Below are 13,556 nucleotides of genomic sequence, written 5' to 3'. Positions count from 1 at the left end.
CCAAATATTTTTATTAATAGTACAAAAGAAACACCACGGCCAATATATTAGAAAATACTGTGAATTCAGTAACTGGAATCTTAACTAATGAGACATAATTGTCATCTGTCTTCTAGAATGGTGTAGCTGAGAGTATGTGTGCATGCAACTGAAGGGAATAATGCTTAATCAGTGGTCCTTGTTACATACAGGAAAGAATGCAGTTCTGTCTTTCAAATCTGTCTCCTTAGCATGTTTTTCATCCTTCATGCTATTTTTTTGTGGTTTGAAGAAAGTCGCTGCTGTGTCAGGTTCATGTTGAAGGGAGGAAAAAAATGGGAAATGGCCTATACCAGCTATCTGTATCCTCTTTTATGAGGAAAAACAAAGCTTTCCCAGAAATTCCAGATAGATTTCCCCTTGTCTTATTTGTCTGGCCTGTTAAATGTCACTTCTAGCTGCAAAGAAGGCTGGGTACATAGCTGCCCCAAATAAATCAGTATTCTATTAGCAAAGAGGAAAGAGTGTTGAGAAAGCAACTAACAATGTCTGACACAAGTCCTTTTACATTGAATAGTTTTTAACAAGTGTAAGCATTAGCTGAAGGAGTGTGTTGATTTTGAGCAGCCAAGAGAAGGGGCTGTGGCAGACGTCTATTTCCTTTTTGGCTGCCCAATGTCCTAACTCCTATGTTTAAGGAATCCCTCACCTAATAAGGCAGAGGGTTCCTCCCTCCTAAAAAATTTCAAAGTGTTAGATATGTTTTCCTAGCCTCTTCTGCAGCTATGGAAGATACAGCTGCCTTAAATTTTAAAGTAGTCATACAAAGAAGCATGGAAGTATGCAGAATTCTTTAAGTAAAAGGTGGTGACCTACAACAACAGCAACTACATCCAGCCCCACAGAGAAGCAGTAAAAGTGGCTTTAGTGACAACATTCAGTGTTCAGTGTCAGCAAAGTCAATGGTGTAAGCTGCAGTGTCTTCCCAACAGTGGCCACAGTGGGATCTTTACAGAAGCACTTATCTGAGGTGATTGGAGGATATGTAATGTCCAATACTGGTTTTCTGGCTGTCCTAGAGTTCCTGAGGATTACTGGTTAGCCTTCTAATAAAATCACTTTTTAAAAAATTAACCAAATTCTCTAATTAAGAACCCCGACTGATAAAATAAGCATACTTTTAAAAACTATGCAAATTTTGTCAACACTTTATGCATAATTTTGCACTTATATTTTAATGTAATATTTGACACTTATTAAAGGATAAATGTGACATGCAGATTATTAAGCATAATCACAATTCATCACCTAATTTAAGAATTAGAACATTATCTGTACTTTGCATTTATCTATTTGAGCTCCTCTCCTGTCTCTTGCCACCCCCCTGCTCCGCCTTAATGGTTTTTTCACATATTAAAAGAACTAGAATATGTATGTATCCCTAAAGTGACATATTTTTTATTTTTGTTCCTTTTTGAGCTCTGTCAAAATGATATCATACTATAGTCTGGATTTGATTTTTTTCGACTCAACATTATGTTTCTCAGATGTTGTATATAGATGTTATTCATTTTCACTGACGTACAATATTTCATTGTGTGACTATACAATATATTGTTAAGGGATACATATGTATCTAATGATAAAATTATACATTTTTAAAAATACCTGCTAATATCTGGCTTCCTGATTTTTAATTCTCCCTCCATCTACCTCATATTAGACACATTTCACTATCAGTGGTCATATTTCATATTTTGCAGTTATTTCACTAGCAGTTGTCTCATGGCAACTTTCAGAGTGAATTAAGGAGTATTGTCCACTAATATTCATAGTGGAAAGCAGATGATACTTTTTCTTTTGTCACTCTGCAAGAATGCTAAAGAGGATGCAGAACCTTCAGAGCTTTGATGAAACACAATTCACTCAACAGTTTATCTACCCTCCTAGAAATACATGTGGAATTGATGAGAGTGGATCTCTGTATGTTACTGATCCTGAGATTTTTTTTTTTTTTTTTTTTTTTGCTGAGGAAGATTCACCCTGAGCTAACATCTGTTGCCAATCTTCCTTTTTTTTTTGCATGTGAGCTGCTGCCACAGCATGGCCACTGACAAGTCTTGTAGGTCCACACCCAGGAACCAAACTCTGGGCTGCTGAAGTGGAGCACACTGAACTTAACCACTAGCCCACTGGGGCTGGCCCCTAAGATTCATTTTTATTTCATATGTTAACATCTCTGAAATTGGGATATGTCTTATACATGTAGGGGTTGTGGTATGGTTGATTCTAAGCATAAGCACTAGTTTGCGTTCCTGGTGGCATGACTGGACAAAGGCAAGCTCTTGATATTTCTGTCAATAAACTAAGGACCATTTGAGAAAGGAATAGGGGTTTCACTGTTTTCTGTGAATTTTCCATCTGCACCTTCTTGTAAGATCAAAAGAGTGCCAGCATATAAACTTGGAGTATGGCTGTATTAGTTTTCTATTGCTGTATAAAAAATTGCCACAAATTTAGCAGTTTAAAGCAACACCCATTTGTTACCTTACAGTTCTGTAGGTCAAGACTATGCAGGGCTCAACTGGGTTCTCTTCTCAGGATCTCACAAGGCTGAAATCAAGGTGTCAGCCAAGGCTAGCATTTCATCTGAGGCTCTGGGCCCTCTCCCAAGCTCACATAGTTGTTGGCAAAATTCATTTTTTTTGCAGGTGTAGAACTCACACGCCTTCAAAGCCAACAGGAGATCATCTCTCTGACTTCCTTTGTCTCCCACCTCTAGACTCCCTTTTAAGAGCTCACCTGATTAGGTTAGGCCCAACCAGAATAATCTCCCTCTTGATTAACCCAACTGATTAGAGATCTTAATTACATCTACAGTAATCCCTTTTGCCACAAAGGAGATATGAGTCATATCCTCTGATATCCACAGGTCCAGCCCACACTCAAAAGGAGAGAATTATCCAAGGTATTTACACCAGGTGGTGGGAATCTTGGTGGTCATCTTAGAATTCTGCCTACCACACTGGCTTTTAGTAGCTTGAAATTAAATCCTGGAGACAACAATGAAACACTCCTAGGAAATGCTGCATTACCAGTATTCTTTGTGGCCCAAGAATAATTCTATGTGGAAAAAACTGCACATCTATGAGCCAAAAGGAGATTCAGCAAGATCCACCAATGTATGCTAAAATTAGTGGGCTGACGTTTAAACAGAAAAAAGATATGTGCATTGTCACTGTATTAATTTCCTAGAGTTGCCATAACAAATCACCACAAACTAGATGGCTTAAAACAATAGAAATTTATTCTCTCACAGTTCTGGAGGCTAGAAGTCTGAAATGAGGTGTTGGCAAGGTTGGTTCCTTCTGGAGGCTCTCAGGGAGAACGTGTTCCATGCTCCTCTTCTAGCTTCTGGCAGTTTTTGGCATTCCTTGACTTCTAGGTGCACTGCAGTCTCTGCCTCAGTCTTCACATTGTGTTCTCCTTGTATGTCTTTGTCTGTGTCCAAATTTCCCTCTTCTAAGGACACTAGTTGTTGGATTAGGGTTTACCCTACTCCAGAATGACTTGACTTTAACTTGATTACATCTGCAAAGACCCTATTTCCAGATAAGGTCCCAATCTGAGGTTCTGAGTAGACATGATTTTTCAGAGGACATTAATCAATCAAGTATGGTCCCAAAGTGTCTCTCCCAAAACATTTAATAATTATAAAGGGGAAAATAGTAATTCTACTTTGAAGAATCTTGGAGGACACCACTTTAACCAACTGATTAAGGTAAACATCACTAATAATACATTTCAACATCATATACCCCCTAATATGATGCAATGAGAAGGGTACATCACTTCTGTCATATTCTTCCAAATAATGCATAGCTTTAAGCAAGGGAAACATCAAACAAAATCAAATTGAGGGATGTTAACAAAATAACTGACCAATACTGTTCCAAAGTGACCAGGTCATGAAAGACAAGGAGAAACTGAGGAACTGTCATAGAATGAAGGAGACTAAGGAGACATAACAACTAAATACAGTGTGGGATCCTGGATTTGATTCTGCAAGAGAAAATGGATACTAGAGAAAAAAACTGGTGAAACCCAAATTAATTTAGTAATTTAGTTAATACTATTGTGTCAATGTTAATTTCCTAGTTTTGAAAATTGTTCTGTGGTTAGGTAAGACTAACACAATGGGAAACTGAGTGAAGGGTTTATGGGAACTTTCTATACTATTTTTCTAATTCTTTTGTAAATCTAAAATTATCTCAAGACAAATATGCATTCTCCTGATTACTGATGAGGCTAAGCATAATTTCAAATGTTTGCCTGTACAGGTTTTTATTTAATATAGACCTTCAAGTTGTTCTCCCCATTTCCCTTTTGACTTTTTCTTATGTATTAATTTAGTATGTATACATGATACTAATACATTGTCAGTTTTATATGCTGCAAATATATATTCTCCTAGTCTGTTGATTTTTAATTTTTTTTGTGCTGCCTCTTGTTGAATGGAATTTTTTAAATATGGTCAAATTTATTACCAAAAAGAAAGAGATTCAGGGGCCGGCCCCGTGGCATAGTGGTTAAGTTCACATGCTCCGCTTCGGCGGCCCAGGGTTTCGCCAGTTCGGATCCTGAGCGCGGATGTGGCACCACTCATGAGGCCACGTGCCACAGCTAGAAGGACCCACAACTAAAATATACAACTATGTACTGGGGGGATTTGGGAAGAAATAAGCAGGAAAAAAAAAAAAAGATTGGCAACAGTTGTTAGCTCAGGTGCCAAGCTTAAAAAAACAACAAAAAAAAGAGATTCAGAGGAGTTGGACTTTGTGAAGAAGTTTTAGGAATACCTTAACCAATTTACTTTGCTTATTTTTTTACCTTGCTTATTTTCTTGCTTTGCTTACTTTTTTACTTTATAGACACATGAGAGTGACACATGATAAAAAAACAACTAGATCTAAATAAGTTTAAAAGAGCTTCTTTTAATAAATATAAAATTAAAATGCTAAGTAATCAAAGTATTATGTCATAGTGAAAATGGCAACATATTTTCGTCTTGCTGGTGCATAAATAATGATGTATCATACAATCAGTACTGCCTTAGATTTAATTAAATGAGTGGAATTCATTTGTTCAATGAATATTAAGTATTTATTGTTATATCAGTCACTGTCCTAGGTTTACGGGATACAATGATGAACCAACAGAGAACTGAAGCTAACACTATTGTTCAGGAAGAAGGGCAATAAACAATTAAATTCATAAATGTGTTCATGTTGGATAGCAACACATGTTGTGAAGACAATGAAACAAGCTAATATTATAGAGAGTGATGGTGATAGTGGTTCTTTTACTTTAGAAAAGATCTTTGTGAGGCAGTAGCATTTGAGCCGAAACCTGAATGAGGAGAAAGTGCCAAATATGTCATGATTTGGGGAAAGAGCATTTCAGGCAGAGGCAACAATAAATGCAAGGGTTCTGAAGTAGGAACAAACCTGCCATGGAAGAGGAGCCAAAAGGGCAGTGGAACTGAATCACAGGGAACCAGGGGTTAAGGACTTAGTAAGGACTAGGTCATTTAGGGCCATGTCAGTCATGGTAAAAGAGTTTGGATTTCATTCTAAGTGCAATTGATTTGCATTGAGATCTAATTTAAGTTTATTAAAATATTCTTTTGCTCCACCCTTCCCTCTGGCTAACTGATTCATAAAGCTAAAATGTTATAGTGATTTCTTAGCATTTCAGTAAGTGCAATGTTGACATTTTAAAGGAAAGTATTTATACAAAGCTTTTGCGTTATTCTTATTTAAATTATAATATTTGATTACATAATTGTTATTTTTATTATATTATTCTTATTTATATAATGCATTTTAACTGTTTAGGGGCTTGTAATAAATAACAGTTTTAGATTGTAGGGGTCCAGAATTAAATCTTTTTTTTTTTTAAGATTTTATTTTTTTCCCTTTTTCTCTCCAAAGCCCCCCAGTACATAGTTGTTTATTCTTCGTTGTGGGTCTTTCTAGTTGTGGCATGTGGGACGCTACCTCAGCGTGGTTTGATGAGCAGTGCCATGTCTGCGCCCAGGATTCGAACCAACGAAACACTGGGCCACCTGCAGCGGAGCGCGCAAACTTACCCACTCGACCACGGGGCCAGCCCCCAGAATTAAATCTTAATATTTTACATTCTTATGGAAATAATTATTCTTTATGAAAGTTTTGCTCTAAATTGTGTTTTCCTGTCCTGAAATCTTGAATGTGGATCCCTTTAATATCCACTATTACCATAATTTTATAAAAGAAGTGCTCCTTAACTCCCTAACTAGGAAAGACATAATATCAGAATAAAAACAGTCCTTAAAATCTTGAGTAAATTTAGCCTTATTTTTAAATCTCTACATTGACCTAATTTTTCTCATTTCACAGAGAACTAACAAAAATCTCATACACCACTGCTCAGGAAAACCCTATAAATGTGTGAAGGATGCTTACTTTTTATTCTCAGACTCCAGAGAAATATGCTCACTGATAATTGTAGAGGAAAAAACCCACAACTATAATCAGTTTCATTGTCTATTTAAGTTTCTCAGAGAGGAAAAATCAGTATGAGAAATAACCAAAAATAATATATACAATTTTTTTGTTCTGTTGGTTATTCCTTAATAGATTAAATATCTTCCCAAAGTCCATGACTACCCTGTTGTATAGGAGATGGTTTTCCAAGTGACTTCATAGTTACTGCTTTAATTAATTTCAGTTTAAAAAATAAACATAAAAAGATAACTATATTTTTTGATTTGTCTCTAAAATTAACCTGAAAAAGATTATCGCCTTAAAATGTAGTGATCTTCTACAAATGAAAGCTACCTCTAATTACAAGTACTTGTAAAAAGAATAAAGCATTTAAACTAGTGATTTAAATCAAACTACTCCATCTTTCACTTTCTCTAATGCATTGGAAGCTATATCGTATGCTTCTGGGTTTATACACAGTCGCATTTTGTGCTAATGTAAATTGATAATTATGGATTAAGGAGGAATTTAAAGGCAATTGAGACATTCAGAATGAGGATGATGAAATGGTTGTATGATTTAAGAAGGTCTTTAGAAGCTATGTGTACTGGTGGGAATCGAGACTATTCTTTCTTATTAATAGGAAATTATATTTATAGAATTTAGTGAGACTATTATTTCTTACATCCCCACTGCTGTGACATTTGAGAGTGTGTGCTCTTAGACCTAATTCTACTTTTAGCCCAGCTCCACATGACCTTGTTCCTAGTGCAAGAGCGCAGGGCAGTTTCTCTGTAACATTACATTAGAATATCCAGACTAGATCTATTGCTGGGAAGGAGAGATCTCAATTTAAGAATTGGACAAAGGAAACAAAACAGTTGGTTTGATATGTTTACATTCTGTACTTCTCCAATAGAACATTCCAATTTCTAACAATTTCTTAGACTGTTGTTCAGTGCTATTCATTCAACAAGCTTTTGAGAGTTGTGTATGCCAGGCACTGTCTGGAACCAGGATGCAAAGATGAATGTCACAGGCCCTGTCCTAAAGTATCACCAGCTAGTATAAACTAATAATGACAAGAGAATGATCTATGAAAGCATTGAAAGTGAAGCAAATATCTGTGCCTAGGAAAGTGTGGGAAGGCATCAAAGAGAACAAAGAGGCAGCTTGGAGGTGGTATGGGACTGGACCAAACAGCAACAGAGGTGGAGAGAAAATCTTGCAACATCAGAAGTAGGATACTGCCTCCACTGAGAATTCAAGATGATTTGCTCAGAATTGGATATTAGATACTTTCTTAACACTGTGCACTTTTCCTTCATTGCACTTATTTCAGTGTGTCTGTTTAGATTTGTTTTTGTGATTATTGAGTGATGCTAGACTGAAAGTTCCTTGAGGACAGAACCATGTCTGTTTGTCTTAACCACTGTGTAACACCCTAGCCATGACATGAGATGCTGAATAAATGTGTTGAAAGTGAAAATGAAGTAGGTGGGAAAGTTCTCAGGAGCATGACTGGTCATTACGTACCCAATACTGTCAAGTAAGAGAGGCACAGAATGTGAGAAAAGCATTCCTCTCACCAGAGGGGACTACTCTATTGTTTGGCAACGGATAATTCATTGAACTTTTCTGTGGCCAGAATTAACCATTTTCCCTGGATGAATCATCCATTTGCCCTGATTTCAATCTTTTGGTTACTGATTCAGCCTCTTTGATTACCTGATACATTATGAATAGCTTCTGGTAACTACAAAGGTCAGCTGAAGGAGTTCTTTTGTTTTTGGGGGTTTTTTAAAAATGATTATGCTGCCTCGCTCATTCTTGTCCGTCTGTTGCAAGCAATATAGTTTCTGGGAGCACACACTTAAACTTCCAAATTATCTTGCTAAAAACCTGACTATATACTAATGAAAATTCCAGTCTAATGGAGCAGACCAGAGAAAGAAGGCTTGAGCTGTGAGTGAGAAAGTGGGATTTGGGGGTTTCTGGATTATCCCTGGGAAAAGAGAAATCCTTTCTATGACATTCCTAGATATGCCCTCCAAATTGTTCGCCCTCAAGTCACCCTGGTCTTGCTGCTTAAAGCATACCCAGGTTTGCAAAGATCAGAGACGCCTAAAGTCACCCGCCACCCCGCCCCTTTCGTCCCAGCGGAGACAGTAAACACCGAGATTGCTGCCCACAGCTCACGGGGGAGGGAAAGTAGAGAAACGCATCCACCATCCTGGTTGTGGTTAAGCGCAGAGCCCTGATTGGCGTCACTCAGCCCTCCTGCGCAAGCGTATTAGAAGTACCCCGCCCCCCCCTTCCTGTGCACGCGCTTGGAGCCCGCAACTCTCGCGAGAGAAGCGAGATTTATTCCTACGTACCGGGCCGTGCTGCTTATGGCGGCGCTGGAGAGGGGGCGCTGAGCTGTTGGGGTGAGTACGACCTCAGGGTCCAGTTGAGGGTAGCAAGAAGCCAGGCTAAGGACGGGTGAGAAGAGCAAGACTAACAGGAGAGACTTCTGAGTCAGGGTGGGCACTCCTAGAGCTTCGGGTAGGGAAGATCCCACCCTAAGTCCCTACCCCGGGCTTTTCCACCGGGCCCCCGTTCAACTGCCTAGGCCTCACGTCAGGCCGCAGAGCCGAAGCGAAGAGTCGAGGCAGGCGGTCGCGCGTCGTGGTGGTGGTAGTGACTAAGTGGGGGGAGGGAGCGAAAATGGAGGCTCCGACCGCAGCCAAGATGGAGGCAGGGGTGCGGGGCTCAGGCGCCGAGGCTGCTGGGAGTCGTAGTCTGGCCACTTCCTCCGCTGCGGCTTGGCGGGGGAAACGGGAACTACAAGTCCCGGCGGGCGGGGCGAGGGGGTGGTGGCGCGGTCCTTTGTGTGAGGATGGAAGAGCCGGAGGCACAGGAGAGGGGCCTGCTCTGACTCTGGGTGCTATAGTTTCCTGGCCGTCACCTGCTTGGGGATATGACTACGAGTACCAGAGCGCAGTGCGGCAGTGGCGCCTCCTTTGTGTATAGACTGAGACCCCGCTCCGTCTAAGTGCTTAGAGACACCTCCTTTCCCCGGCCACATCTGGGACAGCGCGCCTGAATTGTCATCCTTACTTCCACTCACCTAAAGCTGTCTGTCTTGGGTGTCTGCATCCAACCTTCCCTTTTTTCGCCTCCCCTTCGGCTTTTTGAGAAAGGGAACCAGCCCCTAATCTTAGGCATGTAGCTTTCACTCCTCTGTCCTGGGGTTAGGGCGTGCTTTGTGAGAGCTCAGTGAAGTCCTCCTTACTGCCTTTTCTGGCTCTTGTGGTGCAAGAGCCTGGCCCACATTGTGCAATGAACGGCTTGGCTTCGTCATTCTCTGTAGTTAGTTTTTTAGAGCCCTGGTCCGAGACACTGTCGAGGTTTTTACCATCCGATGTTTTATCAGTACGAAATCTTAGTACCATGGTTCTTTTACTTTAAGATTTTTGTTTAGAAACACCCAGACGGCTCCTCTTTTGAGTCACAAGCGAGGCAGGGAACGCGCCCTAAAACAGCCTTCAATCTGCAAACACAAAAATCTGAACGTTGTTGTGCGACGTAATTTCCTTGTTTCGCACCTAGAATGAGTGATCCTCTTTAAAACAGTTGAGAGACTGGGTGGAGAGGGAGGGAGGACACTGAAAAGCACTGTGGTAGTTAAATCTGTTTCCTTTGAGAGACTTCGTTTTTTGTCAGGATGGTATGAACTGGCAACTCTCAGCTGGAGCTACCAATCTGTAAAATGTAGGTATCAAATTATAGCCCACTGATATAAGTTATTCTTTATCAAAACGCTGAGTAATTTTCATTTTGAGTTTCTTGAAGGCAAGCGTTCGCAATGCTAATTGACTACATTGAGGGGCAGTATAATAATACCTTGGTGTCCTTTTGGTACTCACCAGTAACAGGTATTCTTGGTGTGGGTAAGGAGGGGCTTTATATACATACTTTGAATAGGCATATGCTTGAGTCATAAAATCTAGATAAATATTTCAACCTTGTTTCTTTTTGTTTCCTTTTAGCCCTAGGCCCGAAATAAAAGAGATGATAGTGGTTTGAGTGATTTTGCAGCTGCTCTGGATGTTTACCATCGAGATGAGTATTTATAGCAGCTGAGTTGAAAAGTAAAGTATTTGAGGCACAGAAGATAGGTTTTCTTTTTTGTAAATAAGTTCTGACTTAACAGGTATGACCTTTAGAGTGTTGTTGAAAATTCTGGTAAATTTCTAGCAAATCAAAAATGAGAGTGTGAAAGCTGACACGTAGTCCTGCTTTATTCCACTCCTGTTCCGCTGCCTCCATCTGAAGACACACTGTGCAGGGCCGTCCAACATTTAAAGAAATATTTTCTTTTAAATGATGGTACATAAAATTTACCATTTTAATCTTTTAAGTGTACCATTCTGCGGCATTAAGTTCGTTCACAGTGTTGTGAAGACTATACTCTTGACAAGGTAGTTGAAACAGGGAAATGCTTTGGACAGATTTTTCAAGGAGTTGAATTTTAGGACTGTAAATAAATTAAAAATCTTGAGATCTTGTTAAATAAACGCAAGGAATTTGCCTTCATAGGTTTGTCTTTTCAAAAAACCAAGGGGAGACTATTTTAAGATCTTTGACCCAAACTGTCTTATGGAGAGCTGTAAATCTTGTAGGATTAATAGAGAATTAGAGTAAGAACAATTGTAACTATTTTTTAAGACTTAATAGCTGGAATGTCTTCATTGGTGAAACTGCTGTGGTAGGAGTGACTTGCTGTCTTGAGTCCCATCATTTCTTGCTGTTAAATCCCTTCTGCCAAATCAGGATTTTAAAAATTCCTTTGGCTTGATATTAGAATGTTTCCCACTTTCATGTGTGAGTACCTAGTTAAAAAAGAAAACAATACAAAACTTATTTCAGGACCCAGCCCGGTGGCGCAGCGGTTAAGTTCACACATTCCACTTCGAAGGCCTGGGGTTCGCTAGTGCGGATCCTGGCTGCGGACATGGCACCGCTTGGCATGCCATGCTGTGGTAGGCGTCTCATGTATAAAGTAGAGAAAGATGGGCATGGATGTTAGCTCAGGGCCAGGCTTCCTCAGAAAAAAGAGGATTGGCAGTAGTTAGCTCAGGGCTAATCTTCCTCAAAAAAAAAAAACAAAAAACAAAACTTATTTCGGTTCATACTGCCAAGCCTTAGGAATTCTTAGACATTTCTGTTGTGCTACATTTTTCATTAAAGTGTTAAACTAAATAAGATATTCTAGGCAGTATTTTGTTCAGAAGTATTGAATGGTAGTTTTATTTTTGGAGCATTTTTATATTTAATAGGTTCTTTTATGCTGAGGTAAAACAGTGTGCAGTTGAAAGTAAATTCACAGCAGTTTCTTCACATTGAACATACAGGCTAGCAGCTACAGCCAATATACATAACCAGTTAGTTATTTGCTCTTCTGCTTCTCAAATGTAATAAGTACAAGCTCCTGCTATGGTCAAGTGAGCTAGATACTACCTCCTTTTATCAGTGAAAGTCTTTGCCCAAGGACCTTACGTTTACTATTGCTTTATTGAGCATCCCAATGCTTTTTTCCCTCATCAGCCTGTACCTGCTCCAACCAATATGGTAGCCACTAGCCATGTATGGCTGTTGTGAACTTTGTGCACAATTCTGAGTTGAAATGTGCTATAATTGTAAGATAAACATTGAATTTCAAGGAATGTAAAAAAACTCAATTTTTTTAGATTGATTACATATGGAAAATGACAACATTTTGAATATATTTGGTTAAATAAGATAATTAAAATGAGTTTCACCTGTTTCTTTTGACTTTACTAGAAAATTGTAAATTACGTATGTGGCTTGTGCTGTGTTTCTGCTGGATGGTGCTGGTCTATACTATTCTCTGAGTTTGTGCCTGGAGCATTTCTTCAGCTTCTTCCCACACTGGCATTTGTCCTATTTCAAAGTATTATTGTGTGTAAAAGCAGTTAAGTGATAGATGGATATATAATTTTAAATATCTTAGTAGCTGTTCAGGTAGTTAACCCAGCACAATTGTTATTACTAAATATATACAAAAAGATAGTTGCAGCAGTTTGCTTTTCTTTTATTTCCTCTCAAGATGGCAATGACTTAAATTGTTTTAAATTGGGTTAATTATCTAAACTTTATCATTTTCCTTATATTCTGGAGTAAAAGTGAATTAAAACCTGTTAAGCACTTCAGTTATATAGGTTATAGCAAAATAGGATATACCTAAACTTGCCTTGAGTTAATGCATCAAGAAATATGAACTGGGAAGTTAAGGCAAGGGTATTATTCATAGAAATCAACAATAGAGAGAGAAGCTTTTCAGTTCCATGCTGCCTATTTGGGTCTTTGCTCTTCTCAAAGGAAGAAGGTACTCTGAAGAAAGTAGGTTAGGTGGGGAGACTTTTGTAGACTGGTTTAGCTTTTCGTTAACATCTCCCCAAGTCAGTGCTGTGCACACTTTGAGAATAATTTATCAGAATGATAAACTGGGTTATGTGATATATTTTAAGTGGATTACTGACCACATAAATGTTAGTTCAACACGTAGTATTAATTTAGTGCCTACTTGTGCCTGGCTTCTGGTAGGCTTGTGAGATAAAGCAGCAAACTGGGGGAAGACCGTAAATAAAACAGGTGATGATAATTTTGAGACAGGTGAAATAAGGAATAACTTTGCATATCAGTTCAAGTAAAGGAATTAACTTTAACTCCTAAAACAGTATGACATAATAGTTGATAATTAACTAATGGTGATACTGTTTTCATACATAGCAAAGGAGAAAGGAATTGATTACTTAGCAATCAGGGAGACTCAGATCCACATTTAAATTGTTCTTAGTTTTTTTGATTGGTACACGGTATTTCATGTGACTTTAGATGTATCTAGCTTTTGGGAGGATGGAGGGGATGCACTTACCAGAGGGTTAAGGCAAAAGAAGTTGTCAATACCACCTATGAATGTTACTAATCTTGGCTTGAGTGGATAGCCAATTTTATTAAAATACCCCATGGGTACCTCTAAGG

At 38.8% G+C, this 13,556-nt stretch overlaps 1 protein-coding gene across 13 annotated transcripts in view; it reads left to right on the top strand.

Moving 5' to 3' along the window:
• The first annotated feature begins 8,808 nt into the window (after nucleotides 1–8,808).
• CSDE1 (cold shock domain containing E1) overlaps nucleotides 8,809–13,556 on the top strand; it is a 36,804-nt gene continuing 32,056 nt past the window's right edge. For all 13 annotated transcript variants that reach the window (XM_046645301.1, XM_046645298.1, XM_046645292.1 and 10 more), the window contains exon 1: nucleotides 8,809–8,935. The gene's annotated coding sequence lies outside the window, so the exon portion shown is untranslated. The remainder of the gene's footprint in view (nucleotides 8,936–13,556) is intronic.

This window comes from Equus quagga, chromosome 18, assembly GCF_021613505.1.
Source record: "Equus quagga isolate Etosha38 chromosome 18, UCLA_HA_Equagga_1.0, whole genome shotgun sequence".
Taxonomy (NCBI): Eukaryota; Metazoa; Chordata; class Mammalia; order Perissodactyla; family Equidae; genus Equus; species Equus quagga.
This window is presented reverse-complemented; position numbering and strand designations above follow the sequence as displayed.